This window comes from Microcebus murinus, chromosome 7, assembly GCF_040939455.1.
Source record: "Microcebus murinus isolate Inina chromosome 7, M.murinus_Inina_mat1.0, whole genome shotgun sequence".
Classification (NCBI taxonomy): domain Eukaryota; kingdom Metazoa; phylum Chordata; class Mammalia; order Primates; family Cheirogaleidae; genus Microcebus; species Microcebus murinus.
Window position 1 is genome coordinate 98,388,301 of NC_134110.1, and position 20,404 is coordinate 98,408,704.

At 42.6% G+C, this 20,404-nt stretch overlaps 1 long non-coding RNA gene across 2 annotated transcripts; it reads right to left on the reverse strand.

Annotated features, from left to right (window-relative positions):
• Nucleotides 1-9: 9 nt before the first annotated feature.
• LOC142871953 (uncharacterized) lies at nt 10-20,089 on the reverse strand. Of its 2 annotated transcripts, XR_012920227.1 has the most exons (6): nt 19,987-20,089; nt 10,594-10,777; nt 10,193-10,259; nt 7,339-7,505; nt 6,863-6,975; nt 10-944 (listed from the first exon to the last, which is right to left on the reverse strand). It is a non-coding gene; the product is annotated as an uncharacterized LOC142871953 (long non-coding RNA). The 2 variants fall into 2 exon arrangements; XR_012920228.1 differs by lacking the exon at nt 10,193-10,259 and having other exon boundaries at nt 12-944.
• Between the last annotated feature and the right edge of the window lie 315 nt (nt 20,090-20,404).

Consider the following 20,404-nt stretch of genomic DNA (forward strand, 5'->3'; position numbering starts at 1 on the left):
TCTCGGCCTCCCAGAGAGCTAGGATTACAGGCGTGAGCCACCACGCCCAGCCAGATTTTCTTCATTAAATACATCTGCCAAGTAAATGGAGATTTGTGACTACTCAATGAAGTGTCATTTGCCTATCAGTAAAACAGAGTTGGTTCTGGTTATTAGCTGGTCCTTGGAAATAGGCCCATTACAGGAAGTGAACTCATGTCATCATCATATTCTTCAAAACAGAATTTTGAATGTTTTGTATGATCACTGTGTAAACATGTGAAAGGAAGAAAAAGTAAAATCTTAAGAAAAGCCAACTAGTTGATGAGTGACCCTTTGTTGAAGGGAAGTAAGAATTTTGTTTTATTTTAAATAACATTCATAGAAATAGTTAATCACTCCTTCATTCAACAAACACTGAGTGCCTGCCATGGGCCAGGATCATTCCAAGTACAGGAGACAGCAGTGAACAAAACAAACTTCCTGCTGTCAAGAAGATGACATGGAAGATGGGAAGAACAGACTCGCAGTTTAGTTTGGGCCAGTTAGATTGGTGGTGTCTAATAGACGTCTGAGCAGAGATGCCAGAGAGGCTGAAGACATTTATCTGGGAGTCTAAATGGGCTAATTTCCTCTAATTGTCAATAAAATGATCAATATAATTCCTTTAAGAATTTAAAACTATTGGCTGGGTGTAGTAGCTCATGCCTGTTACCCTAGCATTTTAGGAGGCTGAGGCAGGAGGATCACTTGAGGCTGGGAGTTCAAGATCAGCCTGTGCAACGAAGTGAGATCCCATCTCTACAAAAAATTTTTAAAACATCCAGGTGTGATGGTATGCACACACCCATAGTCCTTGCTACTTGGGAGGCTGAGGCAGGAGGATCACTGGAGCCAGGAGTTTGAGGTTGTAATGAGCTGTCATTGCACCATTGCACTCCAGCCTGAGAGACAGAGTGAAGATCCTATATAAAAAAAAAAAAAATTAAAAACCATGATTTTAAACAGAAAGTATTTAGATTGTTGAGTTAGTATTTCCTTAGTTGTCTGGTGGTTAAAGCCATTTTGTATTCTGTGACTGGTATGGGAAGTTCAGCACTTGTCCCCGAGGTCACATCAGAAGAACAAGGACAAGTGGTCTGAGAAGAAGGAGAGGGAGATTTATTAATTTGCCAGCAAATGACGAAAATGGCAAACTACTGACTTAGTGTACTGATTTTCCTAACTATACGCAGAAATACAAAGCTTTTAAGGGAAAGGTTTTCAGCTACAGGCTATTTGCTGTTTAATTATAGTTGATGATTCTGATCCCTCCCATCTTTGGCAAAGATAATCCCTTGACCTCTGCCGGGATAGTTCTGTTGAGCCATCTCCTGTGGCACAAAGAGCAAAGGACATCTCCCTACCCCTCCCCACCACTGGCCTGAGGCAGGGATGCAGGTTTCAATTTCCAAAAAGAGTGAAGGAGGTTTTAAAAAGATAGAAAACATTTTTACCCTTTATTTTCAAGCTGTTCTCTCTGTTACATATTCCCCACTGTCAATTTTACTCTTCCTTATCTATGGGAGGAGAGGTGACACAGTCATCAAGCTACTTCCTGCTGAATAGGTTCAATGTTTTAGATGGACATTTTATGCTTATTTATGCCATTGCAAAGATACAGGGCTGGGTAAGAAAGAAATGTGGGACATAAAATGCAGAACTCTTAGTTGCACCCCAAAGGTGATCTAAGAGACCGGTTTCTGCAAATTCAGAAATCGTATACAGCCTGTAATCCTAGCTCTCTGGGAGGCCGAGGCGGGCGGATTGCTCAAGGTCAGGAGTTCAAAACCAGCCTGAGCAAGAGCGAGACCCCGTCTCTACTATAAATAGAAAGAAATTAATTGGCCAACTGATATATATATAAAAAAAATTAGCCGGGCATGGTGGCGCATGCCTGTAGTCCCAGCTACTCGGGAGGCTGAGGCAGAAGGATCGCTCAAGCCCAGGAGTTTGAGGTTGCTGTGAGCTAGGCTGATGCCACGGCACTCACTCTAGCCTGGACAACAAGCGAGACTCTGTCTCAAAAAAATAAATAAATAGGCCGGGCGCGGTGGCTCACGCCTGTAATCCTAGCTCTCTGGGAGGCCGAGGCGGGCGGATTGCTCGAGGTCAGGAGTTCGAAACCAGCCTGAGCAAGAGCGAGACCCCGTCTCTACTATAAATAGAAAGAAATTAATTGGCCAACTAATATATACAAAAAATTAGCCGGGCATGGTGGCACATGCCTGTAGTCCCAGCTACTTGGGAGGCTGAGGCAGGAGGATCCCTTGAGCCCAGTAGTTTGAGGTTGCTGTGAGCTAGGCTGACGCCACGGCACTCACTCTAGCCTGGGCAACAAAGCGAGACTCTGTCTCAAAAAAAAATAAATAAATAAATAAATAAATAAATAAATAAATCGTATACAGAAATACTTTCACTGAACAAGGTTTAGGATGACAAACCCAGCAGCAAGACCAATCAGCAGAAGACGTGATAGCCTGGGGAAATCCTCACTAAGGAGCTGTATAGAAAGAACAAACAACCAAAGGAAGGTTAGAGAAAATATCAACATTTTCATTTTTCCTTCTTCTTCTTTTTTTTTTTTTGAGACAGAGTTTCACTCTGTTATCCTGGCTAGAGTGCTGTGGCATCAGCCTAGCTCACAGCAACCTCAAACTCCTGGGCTCAAACAGTCCTTCTGCCTCAGCCTCCCGAGTAGCTGGGACTACAGGCTTGCACCACCATGCCTGGCTAATTTTTTCTATATATTCTTAGTTGGCCAATTAATTTCTTTATATTTTAGTAGAGACGGGGTCTTGCTCAGGCTGTTTCAAACTCCTGACCTTGAGTGATCCACCCACTTCGGCCTCCCAAAGTGCTAGGATTACAGGTGTGAGCCACCCCGCCTGGCCCCTTCTTCTTAAGATCGCCTAAAGGCTGGCCCATCCACTGGAGGCTTGGGTCCTCTTCTTCCATGGGACACCTCTTTACTTTGATATGATGGGTCCAAGGCTTTTACTCCTGACAACATCAATCAGGTGTGAGTTTTTACAGGCACTTCATAGAGTCCCTTCCACTTCTGTGCTTCCAACTGGGGCAGGGACCTGAAAGAGGCAAACTCATGCACAGTGGCTAGTATCTGACCCACTCGTTTGACATGTTGCTTTACTCTGCTTTCTTTACTTATGCTTACATTACCCTACTTACCTCTGGGTGCTAGCAAGGGTCTCTCATAAACTATTTCTTAGGGGCTTAACTTAAGCCTGCTTGTAGGAGCTACCCTTATCTGGAGGAGGACAAATGCAACACCCTATCCCACTTTAGATGGGTTTCCTGCATCCTGATGTATGCAATTTCCATTCCAGATGCAGGGCTTTGCTTGCTTGCTGGGTTACTTCCCCTACAAAGGAGGGTCCATTATTACTCCTGTGAAATGCCCAGGGCTCTGTGGAGGGGGCTCCTGGGTCCTGTTGACAATGTGGTACCTGCCAACATCCTCACTGTAGGAGGAAGAGCTGCTGAGCAGTCTCTGCAGCTGCTTGCCCATGGCGTCCATCGCCAGCATGCCATTTCCCATCTGCCCAGCCTCTTTCCCTGGGCTGCTGATGCCCATCATCTCATCATCCTCCAAAGCCTATTCCTGTGCTGTGCTGGCGTATGTGCATAGCAACTTGCTGAAGGCCCTGTCCCGGGCCAGCAGCTCCTGCTAGGAGCCCATATCAGAGTGAGTTCTTTCAGAAGGATTCTGGTAACTTCTAGACTTGCCTTCCATTCGGGTAGGATAAGCCTCTACCCAACCTAAAAAGGTATGTACTAAATACAAGTTTAGGCATCTGAGTAACACCGTCAACATCAAAATGGTGCACTACCCCCCCGCCCCACCCCTGTGCAGCAGCTTGCTTTTCTGTCTTTGGATTGTTTTGAGTACATAAATAGTTTGTTGCAAATGGGATCCTCTTAAGTGAGGTCCCACCAAGTCCATTAGAGGCATCACACCTCTAATGTGTGCATTCATGCAGTTGCCCCCCCCCATTTGAGACCTAACCAAGGCCTCAGGCAAGAGAACAAGTCCATGAGAATTCCGTCTCTAGCTATTCCATCAGTCCCAAGTGTCAGAGCCCTAGTCTTAATTTTAAAGGGGATCTAAATCTATCCAGGGTATCCCAGGTGGCAGTGTCACCATCGTGATCACCACATAACCAGCCCTTCATTGTCCATAAAGCTGCTCCTGCGAGTGAAAAGATCCCAACCTGGCTCTGACATCAGCGGATCTGACAGATTCATGCTGCTAGAACACACAGCCTCCAGAACCTCTAATCAGTCATGTTGCAAAGGCTCCTTCCCTTCGGCAGTCCAAAGTCTGGGATCCAGAAGCCATTCCTAGGAACCCCAGATAAGTAAACTGCTGTTTGCAAATCTGTCCAGTTGTAGGTTCTGCAAATCCTGCTAAGCTCCCACCAAACAGGGCAGGAGAGCCCTTTTAAATCCATCATGAGGCCACTTCAGTCCCAGGATCCTGCCATCTAAATGTGACCATGAGTATCATTCATAGTCAAGAGAACAGTCACTGCTTGCCTACAGCTTCATCACCGCTGGTCCCTCCTCCACCACTCCTGTCTGGCTCATGCACTGTGTGCAAATGCGAGGAGGAGCCCCCAGAACGCCTCCGTCCATGTGGTTCGGCACCAGTTGAATCTCTGCTGTCAATTTCACGAGGGATCCTATGGGGATATTAGGAGGCAGGGGCTCTGGGCCCCCTCCATCATCATCGGAGCTCTCAACTTGAAAAAAAAACATTTGCTTTCCTGGGAGTTTCTTTTCTTTTCTTTTTTTTAAAGCGTTCCACAAAGCACTATTTATTTTTTTATATATATGAATCTCATTTAAAATTACCACAATTGAACTGATTCCATTTTTTAAATGGAGAAAGTAAGATCTAAGCCTTATTTTACTTTCTTCTAACATTTATTTATTCCCTCCCATGGGACTTTTGAATTTGTACAAACACTACCTCAGCAAATAATTTTACAGAATTATATTTGGGCTTCATATTGCTCCAACTATGATGACTATTTTGACTTTTTTTGTGGTAACTACCAAAAATGAAGTCACTAAATCCTTACTCTTGTAGATTTGATAGTATAATCAACTTTGAATGGATTTACTTAAGATCCGAAACCATGATCCTCTAACTCCTTTGCTTCTACAGAATCTCCTATGGCTTTTAGTTCTTTTTCCACATATCACTGCTTTAGAGTTGATTTTTTAAAAATGAGGAATGATTTCTCAAACTCTGTTCTTATTTTCTAGGTTTTTTTTAAACCCTTAATACTAATGCCCATCAAGGTACATTAAAATAAGGTAAGAAACTGAAAAAAAAATAACTTTGGTTTGTAATTACATATTTAAGTAGAGGATCTTTACATCAAAATTAAAGGACAGAGCAATCACATTTTAAGAAAAATTCGGGCATTATGAAGTGTTTTATAGATAGATTGCAAAAAGCAGTAACAGTGATTGAAAATCCAAAAGACCTGGATCATATACAGTTGGCTATTTTGAATAAATTTTAAATTATTTTGTACCACTATTTATCCATCTCTAAAATGGGGATATTTTCTGGTTTCCTCTCTTCTGTGATGTAAAAGCTATTATTATGTGCCTCCTTATTCTGCAATACCACAAGGTCACCACTCTTTTTGTATGCTATTTTACTTTCTAGACCTGGAACTCTTTCAGGAAAGTCTTATTTCTGTGGTCCACCCCCCTACTGAGCTTTATAGCACTTTTACAGCATCAGCTTATAATTATATATTAGTAATCTTTCTAATTGTTCTATGTGTTAGTTATATTTAAACTATGAGCTTGAGGATAAAAACCATATTTGTATATCTAGAATCATGAACGTAGGTAGAAACAAACTAATTACTGGTTGGTAGGTAGAACTTTGGATCTCTTAAATATATTGCAGAATTATAAATGTGGGATAATACTGCAGTAATGAAAATTATTACTGAGGCAGAAGGTCTGAGTGCATTTGCTTTGGGTTTATTTTTATTGTTACAAAAGATAATGTATTATTTGCTCTTTTGAATAAACATAAGTAATATTTTGAGGGTTACTTATCAACTTTGCTTGGTAAACAAGCAAAGCCTCCTGGAGGTTTCTTGTTACCTAGAGCCCTTTGCAATTTTTGGGCAACATTCTTTACAATGTTCTGTGTTTTTACAAAAAGCACACTGATTGTACATTCCCCCCCCTCCAGCTATGAGTGCCCTCTGGCCAAATTGGGTCTCTTGTTGGGTATTAGGGGAGGCCCTTCCCATTCCTGAGTCATAACATAGTGGTCATGGGACTAAAGAATTATTTCTGGTCGTGCCCTCTCCCAGCCCCTCACAACATCAAGATGGAGGGCGCTGAATGCCACAGGCAGGGACTTGCAGGCTGGGGAAGGCGCTGTCGCCCGGCCTAGCTGCAGGACTCCGGCAGGGGCCTCATCAGCGTGAGTTTGAGCACTGGCGAACTGCACCTTCCTAGGCAGTTACGCCTGCCTCCCCGCGCCCTTGGGCACGTGCTTGGGGTTGGGGTTGGTCGGGAGGTGGGCACTCCTCGTTGCATGGCAGTGTGCTGGCCTGTCCCCGCTCCTGGTGGGCATCCCTGCTTCGGGCTGCAGTTCCACACAGGGCCTTGCCTCGCAGGCTCCCAGCAGCTGATCCAGAACTGTTGCGGACCAGGGGAATCCTACCTACTGTTTGACTAAAACCCAGCATCATGACTATGCCACCTACCCCCAATAGAGGTCTCTAACATTATCCCAGGCCTTTATAATTGTACATACGTGATCTTGTCCCATTTACCTCACCTTGGACAAAATAATTCCAGTTGTCAAGGTTTATTCAACAGCCACTTCTCCTTACACTTCAGTACATACATATTTTAGACACAGGTTCGTAGCTAAAGTTGTGGAGCTTCTCTCTGTTGAAATAAAACTCAAAAGTAACACACACAGACAATACAGGGAATCCCCAAGATAAAATGCCAAGGCCTACAAATGGGAACCATCCAAAGTAGAACCAAATTCTCAAACGAGAACCAACATCTCCTGATCCAAAGGGGACAAACAAGAACCAAATTCTCTCAGATGAGAACCACATCTCCCAATCCCCGTGGTTCCTTGGTAACCACAAATGAGCTCCAAATCCAACCATTGCCCTAGGTCCACTCAACCTTGTGACTTTCACCCCAAATGGTGCCTCCAAACAAATTCAGCAGGAAGGTCTAAAAACCTCCCCAAATGGGTAAGATCAAGGATCTGGACATGCATACCAGGAAACTTACCAAACAAATGGCCAAGGCTGTCATGACACTTCCCAAATCCATTTCCTTATACGCAACTTAGTTCAGGTGGGTCAGAGTTATGTCCAAATTCAGGGAGAAAGAGACAGGAGTTCTCTGGAGCTAAAACAGGCTTCAGCAGCTACTGGGGCCATCCCTTGTTCTCTCACCTATAAAAGATGTTGCTCCTACCAGCAAAGACCCCCAGCTTAACCTGGGTTGCTCCCCAAGGCTTACGACAGCAGTTGCAGGGTGTCCTTCCACTAAGGTGCCAATGAGTCCACCCAGGGACACCTAATTCTGTTACCAAAAGTTTGGCACTTGTCCCTGAGCCCACATCAGAAGAATGAGGACAAGTGGTTTGAGGAAAAGGAGAGAGAGATTTATAAATTTGCCATCAAATGAGGAAAATGGCAGACTCCTGTCTTAAAAATACCAATTTTCCTAACTGTAAACAGAAATACAGAGCTTTTAAGAGGGAAGGTTTTCAGCTCCAGGCTATTTGCTGTTTATCTATAGCTGATGATTCTGCTTTGTCTCATCTCTGACAAAGACAATTCTGTGACCTCAGCCCACACCTCTGTCTGGATAGTTCTGTTGAGCCATCTCCGGTTGTACAAAGAGCAAAGGACAGCCCCCTACACTCCCAAACACTGGCCTGAGGCAGGGATGCAGATTTCAATTCCCAAAAAGGGTGTGGGAGGTTTTAAAAAGACAGAAAACATTTTTAGCCTTTTTTTTTCAGGCTGTTCCCTCTGTTACATGACTTTTGGGGTTGATCTTATCAGCTTGACTTCCCAGAAAAATATCACATGACATCTTTCAAGAAATCCAGTGAGGCCGTGGCTTACGCCTGTAATCCTAGCTCTCTGGGAGGCCGAGGCGGGCGGATTGCTCAAGGTCAGGAGTTCGAAACCAGCCTGAGCAAAAGCAAGACCCCGTCTCTACTATAAATAGAAAGAAATTAATTGGCCAACTGATATATATATAAAAAAAATTAGCCGGGCATGGTGGCACATGCCTGTAGTCCCAGCTACTCGGGAGGCTGAGGCAGAAGGATCACTCGAGCCCAGGAGTTTGAGGTTGCTGTGAGCTAGGCTGACGCCACGGCACTCACTCTAGCCTGGACAACAAAGCGAGACTCTGTCTCAAAAAAAAAAAAAAAAAATTAGCTGGGCATGGTGGCGCATGCCTGTAGTCTCAGCTACTTGGGAGGCTGAGGCAGGAGGATCGCTTGAGCCAGGAGTTTGAGGTTGCTGTGAGCGAGGCTGACGCCACGGCACTCACTCTAGCCTGGGCAATAAAGTGAGACTCTGTCTCAAAAAAAAAAAAAAAAAGAAATCCAGTGAAATAACTATATTATCATCTATATCATATGTGAAGACTAGTTTAAAAAATACAGTTATATTCTGGCTAAATTTTAGTCCTATGGTAGGAGTAAAAGTTTTTAATAGTATAAATCTATATTTTAAAAAAGTAATAAAAGTATAAATCTAACATATCCCAGTCAGAAGGATTTTAATTATACAGAAATCTAAGAATAACTGCCTTAGAAGTGATTATAGGAACACAGTTGCTAATATTGGCCAAATACCCTGTTCTATTTAGTCAAACTGTGCAAGCATGTCAATCAAAATAAACATCTATGTCTAAGCAATGTTGAAAATTCAAGAACACAGGACAATAAGGAGACCCACCATCATGAGAGTTAAACCAAAGAATGTCATATACAAGAATACAGAGAAAAAGAAAGTTGGATAATTCAAAACAAAATTAAAAGAAAAATAAACTGCATGTTTTAAATTTCCACCTCAAATGAGTAATTCTGAAGCTGTGGGGCACAGGATCAGTTTTGTCAGTCTTAACCAATATTGAACACAAAATAAAAAAGAGCTTCCATACTTGGAAGACAAAGTTGAAGAAACAAAATAATAAAGAACAGAAAAGTAGGACAGAAAAGATAAAACAAAAGAGAAAGGCAGTAGAGGTCATATAAGTGAACAGTAGGAGTTTCAGAAAGAGAAATCAGGGAAAAAAGAAAAAACCCAGAGGGGAGGCAATTATTAGTGAAGACACTACATTCCCCAGCATTGAAAAACCTAAGATTTTGATTGAAAGAGTTCACAGAGTGCCAAGCACACAGGATGGAAACAGATCCTCACCAAGGCATATCATCATGGACCACTGGAGGAAAAATAGGGTCCTAAGAGTTATAAGAGGAAAAGAAACTGGTCATATATAAAGGGCTGCTAGAAGACCATAGAAGACAGGCTAGAAGACCATAGAAGATCTTGAAAATTCTAAATGAAAATGACATCTAGTACATGCTGTTAAACTATCAATGACAGGAGAAGAGAATAAAGACATTCTCAGACATCTAAGATCTCAAAACTTTTACCTCTCACACACATGTGTAAGGAAAGTATGTAAGGATGCATGCCACCAAAAAGAGGGCACAAATCAAAAAAGGGAATGCACAAGACACAGAAAACAGGAAATCTGACATACGTGGCAAAGAGAATCACCAGGGTGGTGATATGCATCAGCTAGAGAGGGCACCTAGCCCAGAATGGACCACGGGCTGGGCCTCCACAGCTGTACGAACTTCCTCTCGCAGCAAACTGACAGGCAGAGTAAAGCAGACGGAACCATAGCATTTACTGACGAGAGCCACAGGGGCCTCGTGTACGGCTGAGACCATAAAGATGTTATGCTCCAAACACAAATAAATGGCTTAAACACAAGCTTCATGACTCTCCTTTAAGTATTATCTTAGCAAGAGGATTGTTTCCTAAAACTGAAATGCATAAATAAAAAATCTACCTGAATTCTAGGAATTCTGTATAGTCTTACATACCTCTATATGCAGACAGACAGGAAGCTGCTAACAGCAGCAGCCTTTAGGGCAGGTGGGTTGTGGTTCCCTGGGAAAAAGATAAGAAGACTGACTTTTCACCACTCACCTTTTTTTTTTGACGTGTGTACTGCAAGTAGTAATTGTTCAAAAATGAATTAAAATATATTCCCTAATTTAAAAAAGAATGGAATTAAAAAGATCCGAGCATCATATATAGTGAGGATAAGTTTTTTGAAACCTAATATAGAAAACTATCTAATACACATATATTAATATTCACTATAAATGTATTTAAGGAGTTATGATGGAAAATGTTTCTTATTGTAGGTTGCAGTGAAGTTTGAAAGCGGCAAACCAAGTACTTCTGTAACTGTAAACAACTGCTTTCCTGCAATACTCACTGAGCATCCCCTGGGCCCTGGGCACTCCTGGATCTAAGATGCATGTGCAGTAGTGGGTGGACGTATGCACAGAATCAGAACGCACCCCTGTGGTTTCAGTGCTCCAGGTGCAGTGTCCCTTCCTCTGTAACTGCAGTGTCAGGGAGAGGATCTGGCTTCGTATGAGCACGTCATAATGGGGAAACTTTGAAAAAAAGATGACAAAACATCACTGTTACAATATTTTTTAACTTTAAGGAATATTACTCTAAGAAAAAATATTATTAATAATATCAGAGGTTTATTCCAATATCTTAAAATATCTTCTGTAACATTCCACTTGGATGGTAGAAAACCACAAAGTTCTTCCCTAAGGAAGGGTGCAAATGGAATATAATACTGTTTTACTATACTATATAGAATACAAACTATGAAGACAAGGAAATTCAATGATTCCATTTTTTTTTTTTTTTTGAGACAGAGTCTCACTCTGTTGCCCAGGCTAGAGTGCCATGGCATCAGCCTAGCTCACAGCAACCTCAAACTCCTGGGCTCAAGCCATCCTACTGCCTCAGCCTCCTGAGTAGCTGGGACTACGGCATGCACCACCATGCCCGGCTAATTTTTTCTATATATTTTTTAGTTGGCCAATTAATTTCTTTCTATTTTTAATAGAGACAGCCTCTCTGCTGATTTCAAACTCCTGACCTTGAGCCATCCTCTCAAGAGTGCTAGGATTACAGGCATTAGCCACCATGCCTGGCCCAATGATTCCATTTTTTCCTAGATCATTTTTGCTGAAGAACTGCTCATTTCACATCCTGGGAGCTACCTTGTTGAGATTTGCCACCACCATGTACGAGCAGTGAACCTTCACCGGTTAGCATAATGAATGAGACACTGCCTAGACCCAATCTGTGGGATATCTAAGAGGACATTTGTCAGCATCACATGCCAATCAATCTATTAGAGAAATCACACACATAATTACTTTTGGCAAAAGCCTCCAACTTAATTTTTAAATAGCTAAAATATAATCAAGGTATCCATATGGGCATGTACCTATGAACATACCTGTCCACAAATGTTCAGTTATATACCAACAGCACCCTGGGACAGTCAAGGGCACAATTACATTTTTAAAAATCAAGAGTAAGCAGTAAACACAAAAGGGCATTTGCACAAGGCAGAGAATCCTGTTTCTTGGTAGCAGGCAGAAAACAACTGGCCAGAGAAATAGGTTCATAGATGGTACAGTCTAGAATTTGATTCCAAGTATCAATGTTGAAGACATAGCTATACATATCCCAACACAGAGTCTAACATTTTACATTAGTAGTTTTTTATACACATTTTTAAAAATAATCTATCAAAAAAACAAAATCATATTTCCTTTATTAGCTACCTTAATAACCATTTTTATCCCTTAATGACTTTACTTCAAGTTTGGTTAGTGTAATCATGAAACTGTATAGCCTAATGACCTAGGGGAAATTTTCTGGTTGCAAGACTGCCTTGGTATGGAGCTATTATTAAACTCTGAGTGAACCCTGAATTAAATATAGAAATTTGTGAACAATGATATATTTCTCAAAATGTGAAAAGCAGGAGATTTAAGGCAAATGGTAACTCCAAGAAGAGTCATTCAAGTACCAAAACACCCTGGAAACAGCTCATAGCAAAACCTAATTTTCTATTAGGTTCATCAGATGGGTGAAACTACTTAGTAGAGAATAGATGGAGGCTACACCAAGGCACTTGTCCTCTTACAGATGCACAGGAGGAAAATAACTTTTGGTGCAAGGTGGCTTGTACTTATCCCCAGCTAGTCAATCTCATAACTGTAGTATAATGAGCTGTAAGGTCACCAAGGGGTTGTTTTCTCCACTATCTTGGGCCCTGGCCAGTTAGAACTGGTTTTATTACCACCTCCTGTTGAGTTGGTTAGACAAGGGACTAAGCCACACCTACCAGTTCCCTATCTCACCAGGATCCCTGTTCTTGGGTTCCATAGTTGCTAGGAAGGCTCACAGAACTTTCTTCTTTCTTTCCTTCCTTCTTTTTTTTTTTTTTTTTTTTTTTTTTTTGAGACAGAGTCTCGCTTTGTTGCCCAGGCTAGAGTGAGTGCCATGGTGTCAGCCTAGCTCATAGCAACCTCAAACTCCTGGCTTAAGCAATCCTGCTGCCTCAGCCTCCCGAGTAGCTGGGACTACAGGCATTCGCCACCATGCCCGGCTAATTTTTTGTATATATATTAGTTGGCCAATTAATTTCTTTCTATTTTATAGTAGAGACGGGGTCTCGCTCTTGCTCAGGCTGGTTTCGAACTCCTGACCTCGAGCAATCCGCCCGCCTCGGCCTCCCAGAGAGCTAGGATTACAGGCGTGAGCCACCGCGCCCGGCCCTTCCTTCTTTTCTCTCTCTCTCTCTAAGACACATCCTCATTCTGTTGCCGGGAGAATGCCATGGCATCTGCCTAGCTCACAGCAACCTCCTGGGCCCAAGCAATCCATTTGCCTCAGCCTTCCGAGTAGCTAGAACTAGAGGCACGCATCATGACACCCAGCTAATTTTTCCATTTTTTGTAGAAACGGGGTCTTGCTCTTGCTCAGGCTGGTCTCGAACTCCTGTGCTCAAGCAATCCTCCGCCTCTGCCTCCCAGAGTGCTAGGGTTACAGAAGTGAGCCACCTCACCCGGCCTCACTCACAGAACTTGGGAAACATTTTACTTATGTTTGATCCATAGGGGAGCCCAGAGCTTCCATACCCTTTCTGGGACCTGCCACCCTCTCAGCACCTCCACCTCTTCAGCAACCAGAAAGCTCATCAAATCTTGCTGTTCAAGAGTTTTTTTTTTTTTTTTTTTGACCTGAAAATGAGTTTCAATGTTCAAGAGTTTTTACAGAACTTAATCTCTGGCCCCCTCCCCTTACCCCTGTCCCAGAGGAAGGTGGGTGGGGCCAGGAGTTCCATTCCTCCAATCAGTGGTCTGATGGTCAGCCCACTTGAGACTACCTAAAGGCACCACCCCAAGTCACCTCATTAGCATGAACTTGGGGTGGGGGGGACCTAATATGGCTCATTAGCAATAACGAAAGACATTCCCATTACTCAGAAAGTCCAAGGGTTTTATGAGCTCTGCGACAGGAACTGGGAACAAAGAAGAAATAAATGTCACATTTTACCACAAGCAGTCATTCAGTATTAAAAAATACCAAATCCTGGCTGGGTGCAGTGGCTCACGCCTGTAATCCTAGCACTCTGGGAGGCCGAGGCGGGCGGAATGCTCTGCTCAAGGTCAGGAGTTCGAAACCAGCCTGAGCTAGAGCGAGACCCGTCTCTACTATAAATAGAAAGAAATTAATTGGCCAACTAATACATATAGAAAAAAATTAGCCGGGCATGGTGGCACATGCCTGTAGTCCCAGCTACCTGGGAGGCTGAGGCAGCAGGATTGCTTGAGCCCAGGAGTTTGAGGTTGCTGTGAGCTAGGCTGACGCCATGGCACTCACTCTAGCCTGGGCAACAAAGCGAGACTCTGTCTCAAAAAAAAAAAAAAAAAAAAAACCAAATCCTTCCATGAATTAATAGTATGGGGGAGGGGTGACCTATCATGAATAAAAAGTCCTAAGAGACATAGTCATCCTACGACAATGAATGATCCAGTGCAATTTGGATCCTGATTGTAATAAGAAATGTATGAGGAGTTTTTAAAGAATCAGTGAAATTTGAACACAGATTGAATATTAGATAACCAAACAGTCATTAATATTATTGTGTTATAAAAATATTTTGAGTTTTTAAAAAATAAGTCCTTCATTGTGTAGAAACCTTCTGAACTATTCATAAATGAAAATGTCTGGGTTTTGCTTAACCACCCCTCCTTACCATAAAAAGTCAACTGAACACTGTTGGCTACATTTGATAGTTTTTAGAACTGAATAATGTGTACTGGGGTTCATTATATAATTCTCTATAAATTTTTTAAAAATTTCAGGTAGAAAGTAGCAAAAGATTAACTATAAAGTGATGGGTATAATAATTTCATTAGACTATTCACTGTACTTTTAAGTGAATATTTTGATTAAAAAGTGACAATAAAAACAGGAAATTATAGGGGTGACAATGAGAGCAAAACCTGAAGGAACAAAGAAGTTATCATGTGGTGATCATGACAAAAAACAGCATGCACCCACTAGTCAACAGTATGAATCATAAACTTTGAGATATGACACATATTATCTTAGAGAAAGCCAATAAATACTGTGGTGTAGAACAAGTAGTTGGGGAAGAAAAGCAGTGAAATTTCTTATCTTGTATTAGAGTAGTCAAAAGACATTTAAAATTTTGTTTTTGCTATGGTTTCTTCCTGTATACTTACATAAAAAGTTAACATCCTTTCACGTCCCATCTATGCTATCATTACCTACTCCAAAGTTACTAAGATATTCTCCTAGATTTATTCTTAGAAGTTTAAATGTTTTTGATCGTAGTGTAAATATTTATTTCATATTTTAGTTGTTTGCTGTTAGTTTACAAAAATACAAATGCTTCTCAAAAACATTGACCTTTCCTTGTGAAGATGCTAAATTCACTTATTAGTTATAGTTATTTAACTGTAGATTCCTCCACACACACATTCACATCTTCTGTGAGTGAAGAAGTTTTACTTTTTCTTTTTCAATGTTTATGCCTTTTATTCCTTTTCTTGCCCTAACAGATGAGCTAGCTATTCTAGGATAATGCTGAGTAAGAGTGATGAGGACCAACATGAAGCCTGTTCTTGATCTCAGTGTGAAAACACTGCGCCATTAAATTAACAACTACAGCAGGGTTCTCACACATAACCTTTGTTATACCGAGGAAAATTCTATTCCTCATTTGCTGAGAATTTTCTTTTTATCACCAATGCATGTGAAATATTACAAAATACTTTTTCTGCATTAATGATCAGGTGGATTTTTCTCCTTTACTCTATTAAAGTGATGAATTAAATTAACTTATGGAAATAAAACCAATCTTGCTTTTTTGGGTATAAACTATGCTCCATTAGAATATATCATCTGTTTCACATATTGCTGGATACTATTTGTTAATATTTTGGTAAGAATTTTTGATTATTTGCCTCTGGAGTGATGCTTCACATGCAAGGGCATGATGAAACTTTCTAGAAATGTTCTGTATCTTAAATGAGGTGATAAGTTACATAAGTGTATACACTGCCAAAACTCATTATAGAGTTAAAAGCTGTGCTTCTCATGGTATGCAAATTATACTTCAATCACATCAATTAAAAATCCTACTCAGAGATCAAATAGTTATGGACAAAATAACAAGATCCCTGGGATTTGTTTTAAAATACTCTGGCACATAAAAAGGGAAGAAATAAACCAAATAAGACCACTCACGGTTTTAAAATTATTGAAACTAGATGAGGGGAACATGAGGATTCATTATACTATTCTTTCAATATTGCTGTACATTTGAGATTTTTCATACTACTACCTTAACAGGAAAAAAAATTAGTCATGTTACTAATTCTATGGCTAAAATCTTATAGCAGATAACTTCAATGGAAAACAGTCAAAGGTCTCCAGCTACCAAGCCAACCCCCCCAATCAAGAAAAATCCACATTCAAAACAGTATGAAATCACAACGCATTTTATTTGATCTTACCCTACCTCCTCCCTGGTATGACATGGTTTTGGTTTAGAGGAGGCAGCTCAATTCCCTCTCTGGAACTGAACTCTAAGGGAGCAAAACAAACCTTATATGCAATGTTCTAACCTGCCCAAGTGCTGACTTACTTACGGAGGAATCTCATGGCAAAGAGCAAGGAGACTTATGGGCAGATACTAGGGGCAAAAGATTATAGGTGCAGAATATAATATAAATGCAAATACAAAAAGGTCTTCTAAGGCAGCATTCCAGTTTCCAATTTTCCTTCAAACCTGAGAAAGTATAGCAAGCTTACTTACAAGATCTCTAGAGGTGGCCTGGAGGACTGCCCTCTGTGTTGACTATCTCAGATTTTAGGTAGGAAGAAGCACTGGTTCCTTCTTCGGAGAGATGCAGATAAGACTGAAGAGCAGATGCCCAGGGCAAGGATTATGGGTGGAGACATACAACAGACCTTCAGAGGCCCAGAAGAGAGACTCTTTGAGGGAAATAAACAGTTAAAAGCAGCTGCTTCGGTCAGTCTTGGTGGCTAGCACTCTGGGAGGCAGATGTAGAGGATTGCTTGAGCACAGGAGTTCGAGACCAGCCAGAACAAGAGCAAGACCCTGTCTCTACTAAAAATAGAAAAATTAGCTGAGTGTCGTGGTGCCCACCTGTAGACCTAGCTACTCAGGAGCCTGAGGCAGGAGGATTGCTTGAGCCCATGAGTTTGAGGATGCTGTGAGCTGTGATGATGTGGCGAGCTATGATGATGCGGCTGCACTCTAGTTCTGGCGACAGAAACTCTGTCTCAAAATATAACATAACATAAAATAATAAAAGCAGCTGCCACATAGTGGGAAAATAGAAAAAGCCACACATAGGCCCAAGCAAGATGCATGCTCCAAAAAGGCCTGAGAACATCTGAAACTCTCCTCAGGCTGATCTCAAGGCTCAAAACCAATGTCAAGGTAATTAGCAAAAAATTTCCCTGGCAAAGAGCCAGTCTGCAAAGACTGCAAGAGGAGGCTACTTTTGTCCCAAATGCCTAATTTGTAACAAGAAATATCTAGAAGGCCTACGAGGAAACAAGAAGACATGGCCCATCAACAGGAAGAAAAAGTGGCAGAAACCTTCCTTGAAGAAACACAGGCATCAGACATACTAGAAAAAGACTTCAGAACAACTATGTTAAATATGCTCAAAAAACTAAGCATGGAAAAGAGAACAAAAGGAAATCAGAAAAATTATGTATGAACACAATGAGACTATCAACAAAGATAGGAATTACAAAAAGGAACCAAATGAAAATTCTGGGCCTGAAAACACAGTAAGTGAATTGAAAAATTTGGTAGAGGAGTAGGCAGAAGGAAGAACCAGTGAACATAAAGAAATTTGAAATTACAGAGATTGAGAAGCAGAAAGAAGAATGGAGAATAGTGAACAGTGCCCAGAGAGTTATAGGGTACCATCACTGGACCTATATATACATTATGGGTATCCAGAAGGAGAAGATAGTAAGATGGTAATAGGCTTTTTGAATAATGGTCAAAACTGCAAAATTTGAATAACATGAATCTACAAACCCAGTATACTCAACAAACTCTAGGAAGGATAAATTCAAAGCGATTCACATCAAAACATGCAAACTTATCAACCATGCTTATTGGAACATGGGGCTGGTGGGGGACAGGGGTTAAAAGTAGTGGCATCCTGCTGCCCCTCTTAGGGAAAAACTGTCACCATAGACTGAGAACTAGGAAAAGAGAGAGCAGTATCTTGTCATTTCCACCACCCACGGTGGAGCTTCTGTCAGTGAACCAGCATGGCAGGGGTAGTGGTTTGTGACTCAAATGTCACAGACCTTCACTGTTCTCACAAACTCAGTTGATTCTTTGGAATGAATGTTTCTCGAAATTGCTGAGTGGCCTGAAAACAAATTCTATAGAACTTAACTGGTTGTTTTGTTATTTTATAATTTACCAGTTGTGATGTTTTGCTGGAGAGAAAGTCCACGTAGCTCCTCACGCTGCCATTCCAGAATCTGTTGGGGACTGACATTATACTTTCCTGGTTTAAGAATTAAATTTAGTGAGTAATGTATGTGCTCTGCCCAGAATGTTTGAAAGTAATGTGTTCTGGACAGAGTCCTTGTGAAAAACACGGTTGCTGCCTGGAGGCATAACAAAAGGCCTGAGTTTCTACACTGAGGCAAGAGCTGCCCAGCCCCATGATAAGTGGAGGCCTGGAGGCCACACAATAAACACATTGTTCTTTTGATTGCTGCTTAGCCTCATAAGATGGCTGGTTAGTCAATGAAGGGTAAGATCCCTCAAAGGAGGGACGACCTAAGACAGGAACAGCCGCAGGGGATGGGCCTAAGAGGAACTAGGGATGAAAAATGCCCCCTGTGGCTGCCTTGCCCAACCTTGCTAATCTCGGTCTGTTATCTATGCCTGGCGCCTGGAGCAACTGCCTGGAAAGCTTGAGTCAGGGACATCTGTACCCTTAGGCTACCTGTTCCAGAAAGTATGGCCATTGCTGCAAGGCCATTTTCGGAGGAGGAAAATGAAACACAGAATATTTACATAACCTTTCTCAAACTGACACAGCCAAAAAGTGACCAAGCCTGGGTTTCAAGTCTCACTGGAAAGGGCCAAGCTCTCACTGGAAAGGGCCTAGCTCCTAGCCAGCAGGCATGGCTATAACAATGCTCAATGAGGCCGCACAGGTGTAGAGGGGATTTAGGCCAAACTAGACTAGCTGCAAGGTGATAAGTTTGAGGACCTGACTTTTGGGTCTCTCTATTTCTGGGTTCTGTTGACGATATTTCCATAATAAAAAGAATAAAATAAGTTCTTGGGATGGTATCCCACCACCCCAGCGGCATAAAGAACAACTGCAGGACCACAATGTTTGTCACTACCCCCACCACAATGACCAAGGGAAAAGCTATCTGAGTTCCCAAAGCCACCAAACGTCCGTCCCATGGATGCTTGCGCCACATAGAGACCGCCACGCACGTCTCTAAAATGCTGATACTGCGATACATGCTCCTAGCCTGTCCTCCCAACATGGAGAAGATTGTCCCAAGGCAGATCTACCCCCAACTCAGTTCCAGTTCCCCGTGGCCCTTACCCAAAACACGTAGGTGAAGGCCATCTCCCGCTCCTGCCTCACACCACAAACTACCGAGCATCAGAGTTCAAGGGAAGCCGAGTTGTATTCAACCCCGAAATCCCAGGGATGTAACTCCAATACTCACCCACTACCTGTGGGGATCTGCTGTGGCAAAGTCCACCTCCACCTCCACCTCCTGCCAAAACCCCTCTCAAAATTCACTGGGGCACCTGCCCCCCGGGTCCCGCCCAAGGACAAACAGCGACCACAACACACTGGCGACCTAGACTACTCGGGCACTCCTATAAAATCCTAACCATCTACTGCCCGAACTGCGCCTGAGTGGCAACCCTAACCTGGGCTTCTCTGCCAAGTCACACCCTCGCTGCTCTGCGCAAAGCCGCGTGTGGGGTCTCCTCCCCTCTCCCCAGAAAACGGAAACGCTGGACCTGAGGCCCGCGAGCGAGCGCTTCGGCGCCGCCGACACTCTCCAGCGCGCCCGCAGGCCCAGTCTTTCCCCGCCCTCCTTCCAGCGCGGGAAGAGCACACTGGAGAGAGGGACCCGCAGCAGCCTTACTCAAGGGGAGACAGAGGGCGAACTAGGGCTGTGAAGTGACAGACGGCGGAACATTCACCTTGCCGCTCCCTGGCTGGCTTAGTGACTCGGAATCCTTGGCGTAGCGCCAGGACGACGATACCCGGAATCCTGGGGCAGTCCTCCATTTCTGGACTACAGTCCCCAGAATCCTCGGCGCGTGCCCAGGACAACGATACCCGGAATCCTGGGACAGTCCTCCATTTCTGGACTACAGTCCCCAGAATCCTTAGCGCGTGCCCAGGACAAAGATACCTGGAATCCTGGGGCAGTCCTCCATTTCTGGACTACAGTACCCAGAATCCTCAGCACGTCCTGGGATGGCAATACTTGCAATCTTCTCTAAAGGCGCCTTAGGTGTTGGCCAAGTGGATATCATTGCTGAGCCCGCGGTTTTTTTTATTTTTTGGAGCATTGTACAAACATTAGGAATGATTTCCGATTTCTGTGATACATAT